The sequence below is a fragment of the Idiotropiscis lumnitzeri genome, unplaced genomic scaffold, assembly GCF_059441095.1.
Source record: "Idiotropiscis lumnitzeri isolate Australia: NSW breed Sydney's pygmy pipehorse unplaced genomic scaffold, RoL_Ilum_1.0 HiC_scaffold_238, whole genome shotgun sequence".
Classification (NCBI taxonomy): Eukaryota; Metazoa; Chordata; class Actinopteri; order Syngnathiformes; family Syngnathidae; genus Idiotropiscis; species Idiotropiscis lumnitzeri.
The window spans coordinates 105,132-116,657 of NW_028283776.1; positions in this window are offsets into that span (position 1 = coordinate 105,132).

An 11,526-nucleotide genomic window follows, 5' to 3' on the forward strand; every position below is an offset into this window, starting at 1 on the left:
AAATGTGGAAATTTACATTGGAAACGTTTGGTTTAGCTGTTAATGAAGTTTCGTTTTTTTAGTGCTGAAAATTCATTGTCTGCTGGCGCTGTACACTTTTTCTAAGTGTTGCAATATCTCATGAAGGAAATACTGGACAATCAAATTAATGACTTTCCAGGCTTCAGGATGCATTTTTACACTCTATAAATGTGGAAATTTACATTGGAAACGTTTGGTTTAGCTGTTATAAAAGTTTGTTTTTTTAGTGCTGTAAATGCATTTTCAGCTCGCGCTGTACACATTTGCTATGTGAGGCATTATCTCATAAGGGAAATACTGGACAATCAAATTAATGACTGCCCAGGCTTCAGGATGTCTTTTTACACTATATAAAGGTGGAAATTTACATTGGAAACGTTTGGTTTAGCTGTTATAAAAGTTTGGTTTTTTAGTGCTGAAAATGCATTTTCAGCTCGCACTGTACACATTTGCTATGTGAGGCATTATCTCATAAGGGAAATACTGGACAATCAAATTAATGACTTCCCAGGCTTCAGGATGCCTTTTTACACTCTATAAATGTGGAAATTTACATTGGAAACGTTTGGTTTAGCTGTTAATGAAGTTTCGTTTTTTTAGTGCTGAAAATTCATTGTCTGCTGGCGCTGTACACTTTTTCTAAGTGTTGCAATATCTCATGAAGGAAATACTGGACAATCAAATTAATGACTTTCCAGGCTTCAGGATGCCTTTCTACACTATATAAAGGTGGAAATTTACATTGGAAACGTTTGGTTTAGCTGTTATAAAAGTTTGGTTTTTTAGTGCTGTAAATGCATTTTCAGCTCGCGCTGTACACATTTGCTATGAGAGGCATTATCTCATAAGGGAAATATTGGACAATCAAATTAATGGCTGCCCAGGCTTCAGGATGTCTTTTTACACTATATAAAGGTGGAAATTTACATTGGAAACGTTTAGTTTAGCTGTTAATGAAGTTTCGGTTTTTTAGTGCTGGAAATTCATTGTCTGCTGGCGCTGTACACTTTTTCTAAGTGTTGCAATATCTCATGAAGGAAATACTGGACAATCAAATTAAAGACTTTCCAGGCTTCAGGATGCCTTTTTACACTATATAAAGGTGGAAATTTACATTGGAAACGTTTGGTTTAGCTGTTATAAAAGTTTGGTTTTTTAGTGCTGTAAATGCATTTTCAGCTCGCGCTGTACACATTTGCTATGAGAGGCATTATCTCATAAGGGAAATATTGGACAATCAAATTAATGACTGCCCAGGCTTCAGGATGTCTTTTTACACTATATAAAGGTGGAAATTTACATTGGAAACATTTAGTTTAGCTGTTAATGAAGTTTCGTTTTTTTAGTGATGAAAATTCATTGTCTGCTGGCGCTGTACACTTTTTCTAAGTGTTGCAATATCTCATGAAGGAAATACTGGACAATCAAATTAATGACTTTCCAAGCTTCAGGATGCCTTTCTACACTACATAAAGGTGGAAATTTACATTGGAAACGTTTGGTTTAGCTGTTATAAAAGTTTGGTTTTTTAGTGCTGTAAATGCATTTTCAGCTCGCGCTGTACACATTTGCTATGAGAGGCATTATCTCATAAGGGAAATATTGGACAATCAAATTAATGACTGCCCAGGCTTCAGGATGTCTTTTTACACTATATAAAGGTGGAAATTTACATTGGAAACGTTTGGTTTAGCTGTTATAAAAGTTTGGTTTTTTAGTGCTGTAAATGCATTTTCAGCTCGCGCTGTACACATTTGCTATGAGAGGCATTATCTCATAAGGGAAATATTGGACAATCAAATTAATGGCTGCCCGGGCTTCAGGATGTCTTTTTACACTATATAAAGGTGGAAATTTACATTGGAAACGTTTAGTTTAGCTGTTAATGAAGTTTCGTTTTTTTAGTGCTGAAAATTCATTGTCTGCTGGCGCTGTACACTTTTTCTAAATGTTGCAATATCTCATGAAGGAAATACTGGACAATCAAATTAATGACTTTCCAGGCTTCAGGATGCCTTTCTACACTATATAAAGGTGGAAATTTACATTGGAAACGTTTGGTTTAGCTGTTATAAAAGTTTGGTTTTTTAGTGCTGTAAATGCATTTTCAGCTCGCGCTGTACACATTTGCTATGAGAGGCATTATCTCATAAGGGAAATATTGGACAATCAAATTAATGACTGCCCAGGCTTCAGGATGTCTTTTTACACTATATAAAGGAGGAAATTTACATTGGAAACGTTTGGTTTAGGTGTTATAAAAGTTTGGTTTTTTAGTGCTGAAAATGCATTTTCAGCTCGCGCTGTACACATTTGCAATGAGAGGCATTATCTCATAAGGGAAATACTGGACAATCAAATTAATGACTTCCCAGGCTTCAGGATGCCTTTTTACACTCTATAAATGTGGAAATTTACATTGGAAACGTTTGGTTTAGCTGTTAATGAAGTTTCGTTTTTTTTAGTGTTGAAAATTCGTTGTCTGCTGGCGCTGTACACTTTTTCTAAGTGTTGCAATATCTCATGAAGGAAATACTGGACAATCAAATTAATGACTTTCCAGGCTTCAGGATGCCTTTCTACACTATATAAAGGTGGAAATTTACATTGGAAACGTTTGGTTTAGCTGTTATAAAAGTTTGGTTTTTTAGTGCTGTAAATGCATTTTCAGCTCGCGCTGTACACATTTGCTATGAGAGGCATTATCTCATAAGGGAAATATTGGACAATCAAATTAATGACTGCCCAGGCTTCAGGATGTCTTTTTACACTATATAAAGGTGGAAATTTACATTGGAAACGTTTGGTTTAGCTGTTATAAAAGTTTGTTTTTTTAGTGCTGTAAATGCATTTTCAGCTCGCACTGTACACATTTGCTATGAGAGGCATTATCTCATAAGGGAAATATTGGACAATCAAATTAATGACTGCCCAGGCTTCAGGATGTCTTTTTACACTATATAAAGGTGGAAATTTACATTGGAAACGTTTACTTTAGCTGTTAATGAAGTTTCGTTTATTTAGTGCTGAAAATTCATTGTCTGCTGGCGCTGTACACTTTTTCTAAGTGTTGCAATATCTCATGAAGGAAATACTGGACAATCAAATTAATGACTTTCCAGGCTTCAGGATGCCTTTCTACACTATATAAAGGTGGAAATTTACATTGGAAACGTTTGGTTTAGCTGTTATAAAAGTTTGTTTTTTTAGTGCTGTAAATGCATTTTCAGCTCGCACTGTACACATTTGCTATGTGAGGCATTATCTCATAAGGGAAATACTGGACAATCAAATTAATGACTTCCCAGGCTTCAGGATGCCTTTTTACACTCTATAAATGTGGAAATTTACATTGGAAACGTTTGGTTTAGCTGTTAATGAAGTTTCGTTTTTTTAGTGCTGAAAATTCATTGTCTGCTGGCGCTGTACACTTTTTCTAAGTGTTGCAATATCTCATGAAGGAAATACTGGACAATCAAATTAATGACTTTCCAGGCTTCAGGATGCCTTTCTACACTATATAAAGGTGGAAATTTATATTGGAAACGTTTGGTTTAGCTGTTATAAAAGTTTGGTTTTTTAGTGCTGTAAATGCATTTTCAGCTCGCGCTGTACACATTTGCTATGAGAGGCATTATCTCATAAGGGAAATATTGGACAATCAAATTAATGACTGCCCAGGCTTCAGGATGTCTTTTTACACTATATAAAGGTGGAAATTTACATTGGAAACGTTTGGTTTAGCTGTTATAAAAGTTTGTTTTTTTAGTGCTGTAAATGCATTTTCAGCTCGCACTGTACACATTTGCTATGAGAGGCATTATCTCATAAGGGAAATATTGGACAATCAAATTAATGACTGCCCAGGCTTAAGGATGTCTTTTTACACTATATAAAGGTGGAAATTTACATTGGAAACGTTTACTTTAGCTGTTAATGAAGTTTCGTTTATTTAGTGCTGAAAATTCATTGTCTGCTGGCGCTGTACACTTTTTCTAAGTGTTGCAATATCTCATGAAGGAAATACTGGACAATCAAATTAATGACTTTCCAGGCTTCAGGATGCCTTTCTACACTATATAAAGGTGGAAATTTACATTGGAAACGTTTGGTTTAGCTGTTATAAAAGTTTGTTTTTTTAGTGCTGTAAATGCATTTTCAGCTCGCACTGTACACATTTGCTATGTGAGGCATTATCTCATAAGGGAAATACTGGACAATCAAATTAATGACTTCCCAGGCTTCAGGATGCCTTTTTACACTCTATAAATGTGGAAATTTACATTGGAAACGTTTGGTTTAGCTGTTAATGAAGTTTCGTTTTTTTAGTGCTGAAAATTCATTGTCTGCTGGCGCTGTACACTTTTTCTAAGTGTTGCAATATCTCATGAAGGAAATACTGGACAATCAAATTAATGACTTTCCAGGCTTCAGGATGCCTTTCTACACTATATAAAGGTGGAAATTTACATTGGAAACGTTTGGTTTAGCTGTTATAAAAGTTTGGTTTTTTAGTGCTGTAAATGCATTTTCAGCTCGCGCTGTACACATTTGCTATGAGAGGCATTATCTCATAAGGGAAATATTGGACAATCAAATTAATGACTGCCCAGGCTTCAGGATGTCTTTTTACACTATATAAAGGTGGAAATTTACATTGGAAACGTTTGGTTTAGCTGTTATAAAAGTTTGTTTTTTTAGTGCTGTAAATGCATTTTCAGCTCGCACTGTACACATTTGCTATGAGAGGCATTATCTCATAAGGGAAATATTGGACAATCATATTAATGACTGCCCAGGCTTCAGGATGTCTTTTTACACTATATAAAGGTGGAAATTTACATTGGAAACGTTTAGTTTAGCTGTTAATGAAGTATCGTTTTTTTAGTGCTGAAAATTCATTGTCTACTGGCGCTGTACACTTTTTCTAAGTGTTGCAATATCTCATGAAGGAAATACTGGACAATCAAATTAATGACTTTCCAGGCTTCAGGATGCCTTTCTACACTATATAAAGGTGGAAATTTACATTGGAAACGTTTGGTTTAGCTGTTATAAAAGTTTGGTTTTTTAGTGCTGTAAATGCATTTTCAGCTCGCGCTGTACACATTTGCTATGAGAGGCATTATCTCATAAGGGAAATATTGGACAATCAAATTAATGACTGCCCAGGCTTCAGGATGTCTTTTTACACTATATAAAGGTGGAAATTTACATTGGAAACGTTTGGTTTAGCTGTTATAAAAGTTTGGTTTTTTAGTGCTGAAAAGCCATTTTCAGCTCGCACTGTACACATTTGCTATGTGAGGCATTATCTCATAAGGGAAATACTGGACAATCAAATTAATGACTTCCCAGGCTTCAGGATGCATTTTTACACTCTATAAATGTGGAAATTTACATTGGAAACGTTTGGTTTAGCTGTTATAAAAGTTTGTTTTTTTAGTGCTGTAAATGCATTTTCAGCTCGCGCTGTACACATTTGCTATGTGAGGCATTATCTCATAAGGGAAATACTGGACAATCAAATTAATGACTGCCCAGGCTTCAGGATGTCTTTTTACACTATATAAAGGTGGAAATTTACATTGGAAACGTTTGGTTTAGCTGTTACAAAAGTTTGGTTTTTTAGTGCTGAAAATGCATTTTCAGCTCGCACTGTACACATTTGCTATGTGAGGCATTATCTCATAAGGGAAATACTGGACAATCAAATTAATGACTTCCCAGGCTTCAGGATGCCTTTTTACACTCTATAAATGTGGAAATTTACATTGGAAACGTTTGGTTTAGCTGTTAATGAAGTTTCGTTTTTTTAGTGCTGAAAATTCATTGTCTGCTGGCGCTGTACACTTTTTCTAAGTGTTGCAATATCTCATGAAGGAAATACTGGACAATCAAAATAATGACTTTCCAGGCTTCAGGATGCCTTTCTACACTATATAAAGGTGGAAATTTACATTGGAAACGTTTGGTTTAGCTGTTATAAAAGTTTGTTTTTTTAGTGCTGTAAATGCATTTTCAGCTCGCGCTGTACACATTTGCTATGAGAGGCATTATCTCATAAGGGAAATATTGGACAATCAAATTAATGACTGCCCAGGCTTCAGGATGTCTTTTTACACTATATAAAGGTGGAAATTTACATTGGAAACGTTTAGTTTAGCTGTTAATGAAGTTTCGGTTTTTTAGTGCTGAAAATTCATTGTCTGCTGGCGCTGTACACTTTTTCTAAGTGTTGCAATATCTCATGAAGGAAATACTGGACAATCAAATTAATCACTTTCCAGGCTTCAGGATGCCTTTCTACACTATATAAAGGTGGAAATTTACATTGGAAACGTTTGGTTTAGCTGTTATAAAAGTTTGGTTTTTTAGTGCTGTAAATGCATTTTCAGCTCGCGCTGTACACATTTGCTATGTGAGGCATTATATCATAAGGGAAATACTGGACAATCAAATTAATGACTTCCCAGGCTTCAGGATGCCTTTTTACACTCTATAAATGTGGAAATTTACATTGGAAACGTTTGGTTTAGCTGTTAATGAAGTTTCGTTTTTTTAGTGCTGAAAATTCATTGTCTGCTGGCGCTGTACACTTTTTCTAAGTGTTGCAATATCTCATGAAGGAAATACTGGACAATCAAATTAATGACTTTCCAGGCTTCAGGATGCCTTTCTACACTATATAAAGGTGGAAATTTACATTGGAAACGTTTGGTTTAGCTGTTATAAAAGTTTGGTTTTTTAGTGCTGTAAATGCATTTTCAGCTCGCGCTGTACACATTTGCTATGAGAGGCATTATCTCATAAGGGAAATATTGGACAATCAAATTAATGACTGCCCAGGCTTCAGGATGTCTTTTTACACTATATAAAGGTGGAAATTTACATTGGAAACGTTTGGTTTAGCTGTTATAAAAGTTTGTTTTTTTAGTGCTGTAAATGCATTTTCAGCTCGCGCTGTACACATTTGCTATGAGAGGCATTATCTCATAAGGGAAATATTGGACAATCAAATTAATGACTGCCCAGGCTTCAGGATGTCTTTTTACACTATATAAAGGTGGAAATTTACATTGGAAACGTTTAGTTTAGCTGTTAATGAAGTTTCGTTTTTTTAGTGCTGGAAATTCATTGTCTGCTGGCGCTGTACACTTTTTCTAAGTGTTGCAATATCTCATGAAGGAAATACTGGACAATCAAATTAATGACTTTCCAGGCTTCAGGATGCCTTTCTACACTATATAAAGGTGGGAATTTACATTGGAAACGTTTGGTTTAGCTGTTATAAAAGTTTGGTTTTTTAGTGCTGTAAATGCATTTTCAGCTCGCGCTGTACACATTTGCTATGAGAGGCATTATCTCATAAGGGAAATATTGGACAATCAAATTAATGACTGCTCAGGCTTCAGGATGTCTTTTTACACTATATAAAGGTGGAAATTTACATTGGAAACGTTTGGTTTAGCTGTTAATGAAGTTTCGTTTTTTTAGTGCTGAAAATTCATTGTCTGCTGGCGCTGTACACTTTTTCTAAGTGTTGCAATATCTCATGAAGGAAATACTGGACAATCAAATTAATGACTTTCCAGGCTTCAGGATGCCTTTCTACACTATATAAAGGTGGAAATTTACATTGGAAACGTTTGGTTTAGCTGTTATAAAAGTTTGGTTTTTTAGTGCTGTAAATGCATTTTCAGCTCGCGCTGTACACATTTGCTATGAGAGGCATTATCTCATAAGGGAAATATTGGACAATCAAATTAATGACTGCCCAGGCTTCAGGATGTCTTTTTACACTATATAAAGGTGGAAATTTACATTGGAAACGTTTAGTTTAGCTGTTAATGAAGTTTCGTTTTTTTAGTGCTGGAAATTCATTGTCTGCTGGCGCTGTACACTTTTTCTAAGTGTTGCAATATCTCATGAAGGAAATACTGGACAATCAAATTAAAGACTTTCCAGGCTTCAGGATGCCTTTTTACACTATATAAAGGTGGAAATTTACATTGGAAACGTTTGGTTTAGCTGTTATAAAAGTTTGGTTTTTTAGTGCTGTAAATGCATTTTCAGCTCGCGCTGTACACATTTGCTATGAGAGGCATTATCTCATAAGGGAAATATTGGACAATCAAATTAATGACTGCCCAGGCTTCAGGATGTCTTTTTACACTATATAAAGGTGGAAATTTACATTGGAAACATTTAGTTTAGCTGTTAATGAAGTTTCGTTTTTTTAGTGCTGAAAATTCATTGTCTGCTGGCGCTGTACACTTTTTCTAAGTGTTGCAATATCTCATGAAGGAAATACTGGACAATCAAATTAAAGACTTTCCAGGCTTCAGGATGCCTTTTTACACTATATAAAGGTGGAAATTTACATTGGAAACGTTTGGTTTAGCTGTTATAAAAGTTTGGTTTTTTAGTGCTGTAAATGCATTTTCAGCTCGCGCTGTACACATTTGCTATGAGAGGCATTATCTCATAAGGGAAATATTGGACAATCAAATTAATGACTGCCCAGGCTTCAGGATGTCTTTTTACACTATATAAAGGTGGAAATTTACATTGGAAACATTTAGTTTAGCTGTTAATGAAGTTTCGTTTTTTTAGTGCTGAAAATTCATTGTCTGCTGGCGCTGTACACTTTTTCTAAGTGTTGCAATATCTCATGAAGGAAATACTGGACAATCAAATTAATGACTTTCCAGGCTTCAGGATGCCTTTCTACACTATATAAAGGTGGAAATTTACATTGGAAACGTTTGGTTTAGCTGTTATAAAAGTTTGTTTTTTTAGTGCTGTAAATGCATTTTCAGCTCGCGCTGTACACATTTGCTATGAGAGGCATTATCTCATAAGGGAAATATTGGACAATCAAATTAATGACTGCCCAGGCTTCAGGATGTCTTTTTACACTATATAAAGGTGGAAATTTACATTGGAAACGTTTGGTTTAGCTGTTATAAAAGTTTGGTTTTTTAGTGCTGTAAATGCATTTTCAGCTCGCGCTGTACACATTTGCTATGAGAGGCATTATCTCATAAGGGAAATATTGGACAATCAAATTAATGACTGCCCAGGCTTCAGGATGTCTTTTTACACTATATAAATGTGGAAATTTACATTGGAAACGTTTGGTTTAGCTGTTATAAAAGTTTGTTTTTTTAGTGCTGTAAATGCATTTTCAGCTCGCGCTGTACACATTTGCTATGTGAGGCATTATCTCATAAGGGAAATACTGGACAATCAAATTAATGACTGCCCAGGCTTCAGGATGTCTTTTTACACTATATAAAGGTGGAAATTTACATTGGAAACGTTTGGTTTAGCTGTTATAAAAGTTTGGTTTTTTAGTGCTGAAAATGCATTTTCAGCTCGCACTGTACACATTTGCTATGTGAGGCATTATCTCATAAGGGAAATACTGGACAATCAAATTAATGACTTCCCAGGCTTCAGGATGCCTTTTTACACTCTATAAATGTGGAAATTTACATTGGAAACGTTTGGTTTAGCTGTTAATGAAGTTTCGTTTTTTTAGTGCTGAAAATTCATTGTCTGCTGGCGCTGTACACTTTTTCTAAGTGTTGCAATATCTCATGAAGGAAATACTGGACAATCAAATTAATGACTTTCCAGGCTTCAGGATGCATTTTTACACTCTATAAATGTGGAAATTTACATTGGAAACGTTTGGTTTAGCTGTTATAAAAGTTTGTTTTTTTAGTGCTGTAAATGCATTTTCAGCTCGCGCTGTACACATTTGCTATGTGAGGCATTATCTCATAAGGGAAATACTGGACAATCAAATTAATGACTGCCCAGGCTTCAGGATGTCTTTTTACACTATATAAAGGTGGAAATTTACATTGGAAACGTTTGGTTTAGCTGTTATAAAAGTTTGGTTTTTTAGTGCTGAAAATGCATTTTCAGCTCGCACTGTACACATTTGCTATGTGAGGCATTATCTCATAAGGGAAATACTGGACAATCAAATTAATGACTTCCCAGGCTTCAGGATGCCTTTTTACACTCTATAAATGTGGAAATTTACATTGGAAACGTTTGGTTTAGCTGTTAATGAAGTTTCGTTTTTTTAGTGCTGAAAATTCATTGTCTGCTGGCGCTGTACACTTTTTCTAAGTGTTGCAATATCTCATGAAGGAAATACTGGACAATCAAATTAATGACTTTCCAGGCTTCAGGATGCCTTTCTACACTATATAAAGGTGGAAATTTACATTGGAAACGTTTGGTTTAGCTGTTATAAAAGTTTGGTTTTTTAGTGCTGTAAATGCATTTTCAGCTCGCGCTGTACACATTTGCTATGAGAGGCATTATCTCATAAGGGAAATATTGGACAATCAAATTAATGACTGCCCAGGCTTCAGGATGTCTTTTTACACTATACAAAGGTGGAAATTTACATTGGAAACGTTTAGTTTAGCTGTTAATGAAGTTTCGTTTTTTTAGTGCTGGAAATTCATTGTCTGCTGGCGCTGTACACTTTTTCTAAGTGTTGCAATATCTCATGAAGGAAATACTGGACAATCAAATTAAAGACTTTCCAGGCTTCAGGATGCCTTTTTACACTATATAAAGGTGGAAATTTACATTGGAAACGTTTGGTTTAGCTGTTATAAAAGTTTGGTTTTTTAGTGCTGTAAATGCATTTTCAGCTCGCGCTGTACACATTTGCTATGAGAGGCATTATCTCATAAGGGAAATATTGGACAATCAAATTAATGACTGCCCAGGCTTCAGGATGTCTTTTTACACTATATAAAGGTGGAAATTTACATTGGAAACATTTAGTTTAGCTGTTAATGAAGTTGCGTTTTTTTAGTGCTGAAAATTCATTGTCTGCTGGCGCTGTACACTTTTTCTAAGTGTTGCAATATCTCATGAAGGAAATACTGGACAATCAAATTAATGACTTTCCAGGCTTCAGGATGCCTTTCTACACTATATAAAGGTGGAAATTTACATTGGAAACGTTTGGTTTAGCTGTTATAAAAGTTTGTTTTTTTAGTGCTGTAAATGCATTTTCAGCTCGCGCTGTACACATTTGCTATGAGAGGCATTATCTCATAAGGGAAATATTGGACAATCAAATTAATGACTGCCCAGGCTTCAGGATGTCTTTTTACACTATATAAAGGTGGAAATTTACATTGGAAACGTTTGGTTTAGCTGTTATAAAAGTTTGGTTTTTTAGTGCTGTAAATGCATTTTCAGCTCGCGCTGTACACATTTGCTATGAGAGGCATTATCTCATAAGGGAAATACTGGACAATCAAATTAATGACTGCCCAGGCTTCAGGATGTCTTTTTACACTATATAAAGGTGGAAATTTACATTGGAAACGTTTGGTTTAGCTGTTATAAAAGTTTGGTTTTTTAGTGCTGAAAATGCATTTTCAGCTCGCACTGTACACATTTGCTATGTGAGGCATTATCTCATAAGGGAAATACTGGACAATCAAATTAATGACTTCC